The sequence below is a fragment of the Chaetura pelagica genome, unplaced genomic scaffold (genome assembly GCF_000747805.2).
Source record: "Chaetura pelagica isolate M959 unplaced genomic scaffold, ChaPel_1.0 scaffold106, whole genome shotgun sequence".
NCBI classification, from domain to species: Eukaryota; Metazoa; Chordata; class Aves; order Apodiformes; family Apodidae; genus Chaetura; species Chaetura pelagica.
In genome coordinates, this window is record NW_009954222.1 from 2,202,056 (window position 1) to 2,217,030 (window position 14,975).

The window sequence follows — 14,975 nt, forward strand, 5'->3', positions numbered from 1 at the left end:
TTTAGACTTCCATCTTCATAGCTAGGTAAATAAAATTTCCAAATTTCAAAATGTCTTATGAGGTTTTCATAGACAATCTCCTGTAAGCATTAATTATAGTGACTAGACTTTCAGTTACGGTTTCAGAAAAAATCAGTCCCTGTATTTAGGTGCCTGCTTAGAGAAGTAAGGAGCAATCTTTAATCTTAAACTTCTTATTCTCAATGCCCTATTAGGTAGGCCTTAAACTGCAGAATCGTGATGAAAAGCCTTTCTGTCTTCATCCCAGCCACCTTCTCATACTTTCCTCTTCCTCTTCTGGGTGTTCTAGAAATGGAGCTGAGCCGACTCAGATAGTAGATAGCTTGAGCTGTCAAATGGAAAACAACAGATGTGTACATCCTGGATGAAGCAGAAAGAATAGTAGAGCTTTTCTCAGTTACATAGACCTTTTTTTTGGCAGTAGCATGGGCTAAGCCAAATTTGAAACTGCATGTTAAATCCCTTGAGTGTTACAGAATACAAAGATATTACTATGTGTGGTCATGAAGACCCAAAATTTATTCATTTTTTTCTTAAAGTACTATATGATGCTTTTAATTCTAAATAAATCTGATTTTTTTATTATTTATTTATTTTCATGACTGGTTTTATTAATCCAAAAGCTTGCTTTAATTATATTAAAATTGATTTAAGGCATCATTATATAATCCTCTGTACAGGCTCTGTTTTCAGAAAACAAGCACTTTAATCCAAATGCATACAGAAATTTCAGGAAAGAGTTTTCTTGGTGAATGTGTCCTCACTCTACAAGCTCCTAAACTTGGTTAGTATTTCCTACTAATATGGATAATGCTAAACATGTACCATAAAAGACTTGTAACTGTTGTTTTTAGTTTCCAGAAGTCTTAGACTGGGAGAGGATAAAAAATCACCCCAAACAACTGATGCGTTTAATTCACATCTATTATGATCTAGGCTACAAGTACATATAAAAGTCAGAGTTCTGGAGAAATTTCAAAGTTAGAGAAACATATTTAATCATTGCTAAGAAGGCAATTGCCCTTGCAAAATACATTTTTTTACAAGTTTATGTATGTAAGGTCATATAATGGAAGAATCTTTGAACCCAGACAAGGATTTAACTAGGGAGAAATTTAGTATCTTTTGTGCAGCCAACCATTCTATATAGGACAAAATAAGTAGTGAAAGAGTTTATCTAAGACTTAATTTGCAAAAATTAAAAATAAAAAAAAAGAAGTTCCTGAGAAATTATATAAAATACACTCTTCACTGGAAACTCTGATGTTAATAATATTATCGGTTGCATTCAATTGATAGCTACATGACATATATAGTAGTTATCTTCAAAAACACTACATCTGCTTTCTGATCAATCTGTTAATTCATATGAACATACCTAAGGAGGATCTGTACATAACGCTGAGGATGACTCTTCATTATGAAGGTTAAAAACAAACAACAACAAAAAAGCCCTGTGCAACCAAATAGGTGGGTGTAGAACCTTCTGGGGGAATTAGAAACAAAGTATCTGGCAAGGTAAGTAAAGATGTTATCAACTACGAGGGAGTGAATCTATTACTAAGTCAATGAGAAGACAGACTTGCCTTAGTGTTGTATCAACATTCTTAACCACTATGTGTAACATCTATATATTCAGGAATTTGGGGCATAATCTTCAGAAGGATAACAAACCCAGTAACTTAACAGTGACTGAGTGCTTGACTTCACTAAGTGCCATGAGCACTTATAATCATGTAGTAAAATTAGATATTCTAAAAAAACAACTATAATTTATCAAACCTGTTGGTCCTAGTTAAATTAATCCAAACATTTAAAATATAAATTAAATTATATCAATAAGTGGTGATGAAAAACTCTTTCTCTGATCTCAAAAGCCCTCCAAATTAATTATAAAACATACTACCTTTTTTTTTTTTTTTTTTTTCCTGTGGAGAATTTTTGTAGTGACCTGTTGTAAAGCAGTGATCTCATTACATAAAGATTAACAAAGAACAGACTGTCATCTTTGAGATATTTTGGCTTTTTCCATTGAGTTGTAGCCCAATCCTATATTTTTCTTTGTTTCTTCCATTTTATTGATAGAAATCTTTTCTGCAGACATTTCCTTGGCCTCTGCCATATTGATCGCTGCCGTTGAAGGAGAATGAGTCTTCTGATTGCACTCTACTTGAGAAACTGTTAAGGCAGAACAAACGTGGAGATGCTAAGCAGGTCAGTGGACAGTCCTTCATAAATATTCAAAAGAAACAAACATTGCGAAAGACAGTGATGCTGATAGAATTCACAGATATGCTAAGTAAGAATAAAGTATTTCCTGCAGAGAGCTCCTGTAGGGATTATATGGCCTTCTGCTTTAATGAAGTTACACTTCTGACTAATGGCAAATGATGTTAGCATTTCCCTTTCAATATCAAAGACTACTTTTTATTGTTTAAAAAATGGGGGGAAAAGAATTCTAAGCTAAGGTACAATAATTTATAAGCATTCTTAGGAAGAGGGTGCATTCACATACAAAGTTGCCTTCCTTTCAACGTTTAGGACCATGTCTTTGATCATGAGACAAATATTTTCAATACAAGAGAGTAAGCATGATTATTATTTTCACTGCTACCTAAATGATAGCAAAAATGTATATAAAATTACAAATAAATGTAGAATTATTGAATACAAAACAGTAGAAATTAGACCTTTTCTATTGTGTTACTTGTTGAACAGCACAATTCATAGCAAGGATTTTATTTTCTGTTAATTTTTACAGACCAGTTTAAAAAAAAAAAAAAAAAAAAAAAAGGAATAATGTTTTTTCTGTCTAAAAGTCTGCATTATTTTTATAAGATTTTGCTTATTTTACACTATATTAGCCACACTGCTAATATACTTTTCATTTTCAGTCAAGGAAATCTTAGCATTTAGCTAAGTTCTGGTGCCAAACTGAGAGAATCTTCCTTGGTCTTTATTCAAACTCGGAGTCTCTCACTGAATTGAAATAATATAGAGAGAAGTGGATGGCTAGAGTTATGATCTTGCACTATGCTGAACTTGAATATTTTTAACAGTTTCAATGAGGCTACTCAACAACGATCCAGTAATAATGCAAACAGGGATCACAGAAATCTATGGTCTAAAAAAGGCCATCGGCCTTTCTCCTAGAAATACTTTCCTTTTTACAATTTCCACCCTTCTAAGTGTACCCAAGTAACAGTGAAAACTAGTTGTCTTTGTTTTATTGGACAGACTTTTTACAAAGGGTGTTATGACAAAACATAGATTGAAAGTTATATCAAAGGAGTAAGAATCTTTCCAGGAGAGAAACAAAATTAAAGGTTTATAGATGTGTACAGAGACACATGAACTAAAGTCTGCATTATTTTTATAAGATTTTGCTTATTTTACACTATATTAGCCACACTGCTAATATACTTTTCATTTTCAGTCAAGGAAATCTTAGCATTTAGCTAAGTTCTGGTGCCAAACTGAGAGAATCTTCCTTGGTCTTTATTCAAACTCGGAGTCTCTCACTGAATTGAAATAATATAGAGAGAAGTGGATGGCTAGAGTTATGATCTTGCACTATGCTGAACTTGAATATTTTTAACAGTTTCAATGAGGCTACTCAACAACGATCCAGTAATAATGCAAACAGGGATCACAGAAATCTATGGTCTAAAAAAGGCCATCGGCCTTTCTCCTAGAAATACTTTCCTTTTTACAATTTCCACCCTTCTAAGTGTACCCAAGTAACAGTGAAAACTAGTTGTCTTTGTTTTATTGGACAGACTTTTTACAAAGGGTGTTATGACAAAACATAGATTGAAAGTTATATCAAAGGAGTAAGAATCTTTCCAGGAGAGAAACAAAATTAAAGGTTTATAGATGTGTACAGAGACACATGAACTAACCAGTCTAATAGCAATGAATCAGACAAAGAAAAAAGGGTGTTAGATTCTGTCAACCACCAGAAAGTGTCCACTCAAGTGTGCAAATGTGCTATCTATGTTAGCATGACATGGAGCTATAGATTTCAGGAATTAACTCTTGCTAGTGTCTGCTTTTTCCCCTCTATACAATATATTTTAAAGCTGACTTGGTTTAAAGGACAGTCAAATTTTGGCCCAGGTTTCATAAATTACAGTTTTACAGAAGAGGAAAATCTTTATTTTCTATGGCTCACGTTCATCAGATGCACTGAGGAGAGGTAAGAAAGGTTTCTTTCAGTTGCTGTACTATAAGATTTGTCCTTAATACTGCAGAAGTTAACATTTATTTAAAAGATAAAGAAACCTCACCAAAAAATTGTCAACAATCAGCATTTGATGATGAGCTAAACTACAGGTGTTAAGAGGGAGAGAAAAAAAACGTCACTATTCCATTTTATTATCCCACCACAAGAGGATGGAAGGGCTCTGAAAATTACTTGTGGTAAGTGGAAGGGCAAATACAAGGAGCTTCACTATTTTTCTGAATTTTCAACAGAGAACTAGACTTGCCTGTGACTTTTAATGCTTTCTAAATCTGCAAGCCTCAAAACCTTCAATTTCAATAACAATGTCTGCAGGAATCCTCTCAGTTGCCTTAGACACTTAAAAGAATAACTTGTATAAATCTAAGCCTATTGTGTAGATTCAGCATAGAAAAAGAAGATTTCTGATATGGAACAGATCAAATATGCTTTGGAATGGCCTGTTGTTCTCTGTTTATTTTACAAGATACCTTATCCATTAGATGTCTAAGTTAGGTAAGAGAAATACTGCCCTCATATGCCTTAATGATTGTCCCAATGAACGTTTAGGCAGTAGAAATGTATTTCTGTTAGTTAACTAAGAAGATATATCTTGCCTTTTCACATCTATTTAGGCAGCTACATTTCCTGTAAATGTATACTTAGTCTTCTGATTTATGTTTTTTATTTGTTTTTTGTTTTGTTTTGGTTTGGTTTTTTTTTAATATGCTGGGAAATACTGTAAAAGTTTCATCCAGTTGCAAATTGCAACTACATATTTTGAATGAAAATAAAAATAAATTAAACATATATGAAATGCCATTTAAGAATTTTTTATTATTTAAGTAAAGTAACTAAATATGTTCAAGAAATAAGAAAAATATTTGATTAATTTTGCTTTAGAAACTGGTTGGCTTATTAGGTAAAACAAAGTAATATCTGTGTTTCTGGAGCTGACTGATTTTTTGCAATCACAGTGTAGTATCTCTCATCCTACACAGATTGTTCTTTCTTTTCCCTCATAGAATAGAAGATATAAAAGCTCATCTGTCTCTTTAACTTCCAAGTTTCTCATGAAACTTGCAACGGAAACTTGAGGAGAGGAACTGCTTTTAAAACTTAATAATATTCCTACACACTGTTGCTACATACTTAGCCAGTATCTTCTGTCATCTTATCAGACTAAGGGCAGTACTTTTTTTCTTAATTTAAATTACTTTGATGTCTTATTGTTCAGTTAGGCAATAAAATACTTGCTGTCATAATTCCTCATCTAATTCGAAATGTTTATTTATTTATTTATTTATTAACAGTATACATGACAGTCATTACAGATATTTTTTAGCCTGGCTCAGTGAAGGATGCTGGACTAACCAGTCTCTGAAGCCTTGTTCAATCACACATTCCAATGAATTGATTAACAATATAATTTACAGTGTGCTTTGCAGAGTCACACAGAAATGTATGAACACATAAGTATTGAGTATAACATGGATTATTTTTTTTTACATTACATACTAAATAATAATATATTCAGGATTTTTCATCTAGTGAATCATTCGGCTTCCTGTGACCAAAGTTAAGTTGGTAAGAATCATTAGTATAAAAATGAAAATAGAATTTTGAATAAATGCAGGTTATAATTATCATTTACAAGTGCATGGAGGTTATTTTAATTTTGTCTTAAAAGTCACTGATAGTTATAAATAAAAGTATGGATCACTATACCATTTGTAAATGCACAAATGACTTACTCTGATTTTCATCGTAAATTGTCTTCGATCCTTTCAATTATTATGTCTGAGCACAGAGCTTGCAAAAAGAAAATACCTCTAAGGTGGGCAGTGAAACCTAAACCAGGTCATTATAACCTCTATTTCTGTTAATTAGACAGTGGGTGTCCTGTGACCTTCTGACATTCATGCCAGTATCATTAACCAGATACGATTCTCCTTGACGGTCATATCACTTCGTTTAGACTCAATTCCAGACTGGATATTTGCATTGATACCATCTTCTACTCAGAGTAAAACTTTGGAGCAATAAGGTACCTTCAGTCTAAAATAGCCTGGAAAGTTCTTTTTCAGCTTGCCTGTCTCTGAAAACATCATCAGATTTTCACGTAGCCTGTGCTGCTGCAGGAACATGAAGTACCAAATCGTGGTGATGGCTTCATTGTGCTGAATGCACAAGAAGAGAAGCCTAGTCTCAGAGAGGTACAGGCCTAGCAAAAGGCAGCAAGGGAATGAAACACATTGATGGAAGACAAAACAGAACAGCAGCTATGAGTGGCTTAAATCATTACAGACACGTTTTTACCTGATAAACAAAATAGCCCAAGTTGGAATTTTCAGGATTTGTAGGAAGAAGCTGGAGACTTTGTAGTTATTTATGAAAGAATTTACTTTATCTCCCAGTGGATGATATACACATAAGTTTAGCCTGAAGAATTTTATTCACACCCAAAAATTAAAAAAAGAAAATGTTTCAGAAGACAGATAATCAGTTTAGGACCACAAGTGATTGCCAGAATAATTTAATTTAACCAGTGTAGCCCAATGCATAACAAAGTCTACCTGAGAAACAAGTAGAGCAATCTGAAGCATCTTGAATCACTTCTAACATTTATAGGGAATAATGCAGTGTGGAGACTTTTAAAGACATGGATACCTGCTTGTAGTTTAGAAATTTAAAAAAAAAAAAAAAAATACCCTTTCCCAGCACATTATGAAGTGATGTTGTCTTTGTAAAGGCTAAAAATGGTCCTGGCCTGTTTATTAAAATACCATCACTATACACACACTGCTAAAGTAGCAGAAAAAAATAACTGTGTTCCCTTGGATGCAGAGTTTATGTAAAAGCTTTTATGTGTTTAAAATGCTTTCTTTTAGAGATGTTCAATAAATGCAGAATATGGGAAAGACAGAAATCCCCTCTTCCCCACTTCCCTTCATAGTCAAGATAATAAAAAGGTTTCCTATAGAAATGAGCTACAATAGCATCCAAGAGCGCAATGACTTTGTAGACAAATGCACAGTCATAACACACAATAGTTCACATTCAACACTGGATGCAACAATTATTTTAATGAGAAAGATAATGGCTAGTCAGGACACTGGAGCTAGTCCCTTACTATATTAGAGAAATGTTTTGTGAATTTAAAATTTATCACAGGCAGCCCCCCAGACAGAGAAGGAAAGAGCTTACACTCACTGACCCAACAGTTTCCATATCTGGTGTGTAGAGCACAACGGGCACTGAACATCATCCCATGTGTCAAGCAAAGAACACTGAATCAGTGTTCCAGCAGAATATTAGCCCTTTAAATTAGTACTATGTCCTAATATTTCTAGAGAAACTGCACCACACTGAAAGGGCTAATTCCAGTATAGTTCAATGAATATGTAGAGAAATTCAGCCTATTTAGCTAAATGAAGTCTCAGTGTGCTCACATATTTAGTGAATGCTCTTAAGAATCATTTGTGGTGCACCTTAAGTAGTCATCTGTGATTATGAAAAGGAGATAGTAATGCTACTAGCTCCAAGTGAGACCGTGTTATTTATTTTGCAGAGGACTAAATGACTGCTGTCAGAAAAAACAGTGGTGATTCAGGACAAAAATCTAGCATTCACAAAGTTTTTGTTTCTTTTTACTTTTCCTTTTGTTCACTAGTAAGCTTTGAAAAACCTCTTTCATTATTTTTCATGATAGGAAAACAGATGATGCTGGATCCAGCAACACAGCAGAGGCAAGACTGCTGTTGCTTCATTCTCGTAGATGTAACCAGGGTGACAATGTATTCCCAGCAGGCACATGCGTGCACAAGCAGCACACGTATGCATATGTAGAGTTGCTGGCACTGTGGACACACAAGCCCTTCAACCTGTGGTCTGACTCCAGTCACTGCCCTCACACCCCCATAGACACACATGCACATAGAAGAGAGAGCCCCTCTAACCCAGGAAAGAGTTGGAAAGGAATTTAATAAGATGCTAAGACAGATTGTGTTGGTCAGGAGCAGAGCATAGCCAGAGAAGTGTACTAACAGTTTACACACAACTAGCTCTAGCTTCAGAATTCTCTCCAGGCAACACAGTCCCAGCTCCATCAGCCTTTCCTTATAAGAGAAGCTCCAATCCGGCAGTCATATTTGTTGCTTTCTGCTGGACTCTGTCTTTTAGTTGCCTTTCTCTCTTGAACTGTGGAGCCCAGAACAGGATGCAATATTCCCTATGTGGCCTCACTAGGGCAGAATATAGAGAGAATTACTTCCCTTGACCTACTGGCCACACTCTTCTTTATGCATCCCAGTATACCATTGACCTTCTTGGCCACAAAGGCACATTGCTGCCTTATGGTTAACTTATCGTCTACCAAAAGTCCAAGATCCTTCTCCTCACGGCTGCTTTCCAGCAGGTCAGCTCCTAACCTATACTGAAGCATGGGGTTGTTCCTCCCTAGGTACAGGACCCTACACTTGTCCTTACTAAGCCTCATTAAGTTCCTCTCTGCCCAACTGTCCAGCCTGTCCAAGTCATGCTGGATGGCAGCTCAGCCCTCTGTAGTGTCAGCTACTCCTCCTAGTTTTGAATCTTCAGGAAGCTTCCTGAGGATAGACTCTGTCCCTTCATCTACATCACTGATGAATATATTAAACAAGACCAGACCCAGTACTGACACATGGGGAACACTGCTGGTTACAGGCCTCCAAATCATTCCTACACCACTGATCATAACCCTCTGGACTCTGTCTCTCAACTAGCTCTCAATTCACTTCACTGTCCACTCATCTAACCCACACTTCCTGAGTTTCTTAATAAGGATGTCGTGGGAGACAATGTCAAAAGCCTTGCTGAAGTCAAGGTAGATTACATCTGCTGCTCTCCCCTCAACTAACCAGCCTATTATGACATGGTAGAAGGTAATCTGATTGGTCTTTTCCTGGCTTATCCTTCTTGCCATTTTTGAAGTGTCAGTGTCATTTTTGGAGTGACAGTGGTCTTCCTCCAGTCCTCAGGCACCTCGCCTGTTCTCCATGACCTTTCAAGGATCATTGAGAATGGCCTAGCAATAACATCTGCCAGCTCTCTCTCAGCATTTGTGGATGTATTCCATCAGTGCCCATGAACTTATGGATGTCTACTTTGGCTAAGTTGTCTCTAACCAGATCGTCTACCGAGGGAAAGTGTTCCTCTCTCCAGACCTTTTCTCTTAAACTTCCAGGATCCGAGATTCAAGAGGGTCAGCAAGACCAAAGCAAAGAAGACATTCAGAAACTCCATTTTCTCTGTGTCTTCCACCACTAGAGTGTTGCCCTCATTCATCAGCAGGCTCACATTTTCCCAAGTCTTCTTTTTCCTCTAGTACACTGAAAAATGTATTTCTTGTCTTTGATACCCCTTACCCAATTTAATTCCACGTGGGGCTTAGTTTTCCTTGTTGGATCCATGTATTTTCTGACAACATTCCTATATTCCTTCCAAGTGGTCAGTCCTGTTTTCCACATTGTGTAAACTTCCTTCTTTCATTTAAGTTTTTCCAGAAGACCCTAACTCATCCATGCAGGTCTCTTGCCTCCTCTGCTTGACTTCTGACTTACAGCGATGCACAGATCTCAAGCTGGGAGGAAGTAGTGTTTGAATAATGACCAGCTCTCATGGACACCTCTACCTTCTAGAGCCATAACCCATGATGTTTCACTGAATAGATCTTTGAAGAGGCTAAACTTAGCTTTTCTGAAGTCCAGAGTTGTAATCCTACTTATTTACTTCTTTCATGCAGGATATAGTGATAAAGAATGGGCTGCATCTATGTAGCCAAGCAATTTAGACCCCTTTTTCATTACAGTATGTAAACCCACTTGTCTTTTACATTGAGTGCACCTTTATTTATTAGTAGACTTTCCCTTTTGTAATGAACAAACTAGTTCATCCCAAAACAAACCTGAACTAGATTTTGAGAGCACTTCAGGAAACATTATGGACAATAATGATGAAAGCTTTAGGCATGTCTTAGATCACAACTCTTAAGGTTATGCTGTAAAACAAACTTTTTGACTAGCTACACTGCTGCTTCTGACATAGAAACAGAGGAGCAGGGAGTTAGGCTTGATTATCTTTATGGGTCCCTTCAAACGAGATATTCTACATTTTTATGACTCTATAGCATAGTTAATTAGTGAGTCAACAAGTGTAGGGCTAAGTGTGAACAACTTAATAAATGGGAAGCAAAAAGGAGACCTGATTCAGAAAGAAACTAAACAAAATCATATGGGTTTGGCCATTTGTGATTCTTCATCACTGCTGTCTTCAGTTCAGGGATCTCCCTAACTGATCACTCCCAAAAGCTCTGCTGATACATTAATTAAAATTTCCTGAATAGAAATAAACATCCCCTTTCTGAGATATGATCTTGGTCATTAGTTCTAATGTATTACATCAGTTATACCTTTGTTCTTTAATTCAGAAGGATTTAAGAGCAACATCAGAAAAATAAGGCACATAAGTGATCCTTTTTTTCGGAATGGAAAAACTGTTAGTTTAGATTCTTATGTGGGGGACAGAGGAAATCCAGCTAAACCCTCTACATAAGTCTGTGAGGAAAAGGAAGGGTTAACAATATGCCTTTTCCTTTTGTAACTTCTATGATTCTTTGAACCTTTATCCAGTCACAATGTGACACTCCCACAAGTATTCTTTCAAGTACTGAAAAGATAAACACTACGATAACTTCACATTACTGCGTATTCAAAAGAATCATTATGTGACAATAACCAATAAGTATTCCAAAAACATTTTACTGTGATATACACATACAAGAGCAGCATTGAAAAAGGACTCATAAAACTAAATCATACTAACTCCTACCTTCCTATTCCATCTTCAGATTTCTGGTACCACAGAAGAAATCAGTGAACTCCTAGGAAAGAATGCTGCAGTAGACAGACACCATAAAAAGACTCCTTACATGTTCATCAAAAAAAAAAAACAACGAAAAAAAACATTGACTTTTATACCTCCAATGTAGGAGGTACTGTGAAGAATCTGCAATTAATTGCACACGAGGAGATGTCCATTTTCCCACTTCAATTGATGAATTTGAAAACTGCAGTGGTTTTCATGCTAGAGTACGTGTTAAAAACCAGTGGCCCAGGTTTGGTTAATTGAATGGAAAATGAAAAACAGAGTCAGAAGATAAAATTGAAATGTGTCTCTGTCATTCTTCCTTAGCATTATGATCTAAAGAAATACCAGTTTTTATAGAATCCAAACACCTACCCTAAAGGCTCACAAAAAAGAAGCGTACCAAAAAGATAGAAATTAATGACCAGAATATCCCTTATTTGAGAAACTTTAGAGTCTTGGGTTTTAAGTAAGGCTAATGTCTATAAGATTAGCCTCACTTCAGTACCTGGAAAGGTCATGGAGCAAATCCTCCTGGGCACTGTCACAAGTCAATTGAAGCATGTGATTGGGAACAGCCAACATGGATTTACCAGGAGCAAATTGTGTTTGACAAACCTGATCTTTTTCTATTACAAAATTAGCCGCTCAGTTGATGCAGAGCAAGCAGTGGACATCATCTACCTGGATTTCTCCAAGGCTTCAGTGTGGTCCTCCAAAGCCTCCTCCTGAAGAAAATGACTCCTTATGGCCTTGACATGTGGTTTGTGCAGTGGGAAACTGGCTGACAGACCATACCCAGAGGGTGACAATAAATAGTTTCTCCTCAACTTAGCAACTAGTCACAAGTGGGGTCCTCCAGGGATCAATACTGGGCCCAATGCTGTTTAACACCTTCATAAATGACCTGGATGTTTGGATCAAGAGCATCCTGATGGAGTGTGCTGATGACACCAAGATGAGTGGAGAGGCTGACACTCCAGAAGGAAGGGCCACCCTCCAGGATGACCTAGATGGGATGGAGGAGTGGGCTAGCAGGAGTCTTATGAAGTTCAACAGAGAGAAGTGTAAGGTGGGGAATGTAAGGAAGGGAATGTAAGGAAGTAAGCGCCTGGGAACATGTGACTCAGGAGCGCAGGTCAGACTGGGATCCCCCTGGCTGAAGAGCAGCTCTGTGGAAATGAACCTGGGGGTCTTGGTGGATAACAAGCTCAATATGAGCGAGGAGTGTGCTTCAGCAGCAAAGAAAGCCAACAGGATGCCGGACTGCATCAACAAGGACATCACCAGCAGAGATAAAGAAGTCATCGTCCCGCTCTACTCGGCACTTGTCAGACCAGACCTGGAGTATTGTGTTCAGTTTTGGTCCCTGCTCTGCAAAAAGGATGAGGTCAGGCTGGAGAGGGTCCAGAGAAGGGTCACAAGAATGATCAGAGGATTCTAGGATTCTACTTATACCCGACCTTTTAAATTCATAACCCTTAGAAATTCTTTATGCTTGTATTAGATTTTTATATTAGCTATTTCTTTCATTCTAGTGTATGCACTGCTACTCAGTTATTCTTAGTAATACGCACATACCATATATATATATGTATGGTAATTTCTGATTACATGTATAATCAGAAAAATTTATTAGGGATCTGAGAAAAAATTTAAATAGCGAGAAAAACCTAATCACTTGACAGCTTATAGGCCAAGTCCAAAAATGGAAGTGCAACAACTCAGGGTAGTAATCAGTGGATGATATGTAACCCATCGTTAGCGAAGGAGTCATGAGAAATATCTAAGGGCTAACCACTACTTCTGCAGAAGATATCAAGGAAGCTCTAATCACACTGTAGATTTAACAGGAGTTTTAGGGAGCTCACTTGACAAATAAAAACCCCTTTTTCATCATGCCAAGTACCTAAAGAAGCAATTAATAGCTTTTCTAAAAGTACTTGGGAGTCTGGATGTTTAAAGGAGACCTGTATCAACAGACATCTTGATGCTCTTTTGAATATCCCAGTGAGGCCTTCCCATATTTCCCACACCCAAGATCATTTAAACTCAAGTTTTGTATTACTTAAAAGGGTAAAAGAATGATGTGACACAAGGAAAAAGGAGTCTTGACCCTGATACATAGATCATCAATTCTTTTGGTCTATTCCAAGAAAACTTATTTCCTCAGACAAGTTGAGCTCTTGTGTTTGTAAATGAATAAAGCTAAGTCAGGTTTAACATAGCTGCAGACTATCACTAAAATGAATGTAACAAGAGTTCAATTGAGACATTTATAATGTGCATAAGAAATCATCTGTTTTTCTCTATTTGTTTTTATATTAAAATAATGTCCCCTCTCTGCTCAGGGTGTGCTGCTGGTTTATTTTTGCTTGTGTTCAGTACAGTGCAAAGACATACACACTTGCATGCTTTCTCACAGATGCTTGCCTTTGTTCTTGTTTGTTTTGTTCAATTAATATCAAACAAAGGTCAATCTGACAAAGTATATGGTTGGTGTTTGTGCATGGAAAAACATAATGGAAACTTGTTGTAACAGGAGTCCCATGTGCCAAAGAAAATGTTAAAAAGCTTCTCCTTAGTGACAAAGTGGGCTTCATTTGTACTGCATAAATACCCTACTACAAAAGCAGTCTTGGACTTCCATGGGACTACTATGAATATGTTTATAATATGATTAGGCAGGAAAAGCACTCCTAAAGTGCTGCATCACTAGTCTTGTGACTGTTATACAGCTGTAGTGGGACCTCTTAGACTTCTAGTGGGCTGAAATAGCACTACTTATAAGTGTACTTATATCTTCCTTAAAATGAAGAGAATCTTGCTGGCTGATGACATGAGACTTGAAGAATTATATTAGTGTTACAAATAGCGACAGATTTTTTACTCCCTTTACCTCTCAGACTCAAATGGTATCTTTACTTGACAAATTTTGAATCCCATGGAATGAAGTTCAAAATAAATCCCTGTTTAACAAAAAGTAGAAAACACTTACTGATCAAACAGATTAATTTAATGCACATTTGTGAACCACTAATACAGTATTCTCCTAGGGGCTGTGGAAGTACTGCTGTGGGACTACCAGCCATGGTGCTACACCACAACTGTTAGAATTTCTGGAGACTTCTAGATTTGCATTTTCTTTGTAGTTTTATTAACATAATTGGAAAACAGACTTAATTAGTGTTTTAGCACTCTTCATTTTGGGTTTTTTTTTGTGGTTTTTTTTTTTTAAGTCTCTAAAAAGATATTAAGTTTCTAAAAAGATGTTTTTTCACTGAGGTAAGATATTGAGCTGACATCCTTGAAAAATCTACCTGTCTTTGCAGCTACACAATGAGCATAGGTAAAGTTAGTGACAAATCAGGTTTACTGCTTAGGATTGGAGTTTTGGGGTGGGGGCTTTTATTTTTTTGTTTTGTTGGGGTTTTTTGTGTGTTGGATTCTTTTTTTCCTATTTGTTGATTTATTATGGTAGATCTTGTTTTAAGTTCCTAAATATGTGGCAATCTGGTTTTAGAGACCTATAAAGGGCTTCGTTCTGCACTGACTGCTAAACAAGAGCTTTCAGAAAAGCACTCCTTTTAAGCTCTCTTAAACCAGCCACACACAACATTACTGCTGTAAAAGAATGGGGTATTATTCTTAAGGGTAGGATGACAGCAGATATTTTTATACTTTTCCTCTCCATGGTATGCGATGATATAAAAAAAGATCTCCACGATCATCAAGTCCAACTGTCAACCAACACCACCATGCCAGTGAAACCATGTCCTGAATTGCTACGTCCCTGCATTTTTTTAACAACTCCAGGGATGGTGACTGC